Consider the following 1,240-nt stretch of genomic DNA (forward strand, 5'->3'; position numbering starts at 1 on the left):
AATGCTAGCCAAGCGTCAAATATTTACTACGACTACATACGAAAGCACTGCTGGAACGTCCTCAAGCACTTGAGAGCATTGTCACCCTTATTAAGTTTTACTAACAGACAAATGTTCAATCAAAATTACTAAAATAATAATACAATTAACTTGTTTATCAAAAGAAACAAAAATGAAAGTAAACAAACCAAGCATCTTATACCAATACAAAAAGCACTGCTTTGGGACGTCCTCAGGCACTAGACCATTGTCAAGCATATAAGATTTTATTAAGAAACAAATGTTCGATCAAAAATTACTAAACAATAAAATTAGTTTGTTTATCAAAATAAACAAAAATGAAAAGTAAAACAAACCAAAAGTAAACAAATAACCGTCATATACTCTACCACTATACTAAAAAGCACTGCTTTGGGACGATCCTCAAGCACTTCAGAGCACTGTCAAGCATATAAGATCTCATTAAGAAACAAATATCAGATCAAAATTCCACTGCTCCAGGTGAGGCTCGAACTCACAACCCTGGCATGGCTCAGTGACTGTCGTATAAGTACCGTGCGCTAAACTGATTGCGCCACTGGAGCTGTCTAAAAATGGGATATAAACACATATATATCGAAGGGCGCTATCAGTATTGGTGTCATATGCATATTTTGTGTGTGTGTGCGTGCGTGCGTGTGTGTGTGTGTGTGTGTAGTGTGGTGTGTGAGTATCTGCGATGAGATCTATGTCACTAATGTCTTCATGCTTATGCCTAATGGATAACCATACCTAGACTCTTGCACATATACACACATACACACACAATGCACACACACACACACACACACATATATATACACATATATACAGTATATATATATATATATATATATATATATATATATATATATATATATATAATGATGATCTCACAATTCCCTCGTCAATATATCATAGTGTCTAAAAGTACCTAAAATTATACCGAGCTTAACCAATTATTCATCATGTTGAACATATATCAGCCAATTATTTTTCATTCTAACTAGGAAATATAGAGCATCAGTGTCAATATGACACCTGCAGAATAAAATCCTCTCTAACCACGTACCCATATGATATGGGCCATAAATCACCTACAAACAGGGACCCATAAATCTGAGGGCAACGTCAGTCTGAACAAGCCTTGAGAGCATTCCATTGTTTACAAATTACTCTCCTGAGATCCAGGCATCGTGTTCCTCCAGATTAGTGGGTCTTC

At 35.8% G+C, this 1,240-nt stretch overlaps 1 non-coding gene across 1 annotated transcript; it reads right to left on the bottom strand.

Moving 5' to 3' along the window:
* Positions 1-493: 493 nt before the first annotated feature.
* Positions 494-584, bottom strand: TRNAI-UAU (transfer RNA isoleucine (anticodon UAU)). The gene is given in 2 exon segments: positions 494-529; positions 546-584. It is a non-coding gene; the product is annotated as a tRNA-Ile (tRNA).
* Positions 585-1,240: the final 656 nt, after the last annotated feature.

The sequence above is a fragment of the Macrobrachium rosenbergii genome, chromosome 52, assembly GCF_040412425.1.
Source record: "Macrobrachium rosenbergii isolate ZJJX-2024 chromosome 52, ASM4041242v1, whole genome shotgun sequence".
In the NCBI taxonomy this organism is placed as follows: Eukaryota; Metazoa; Arthropoda; class Malacostraca; order Decapoda; family Palaemonidae; genus Macrobrachium; species Macrobrachium rosenbergii.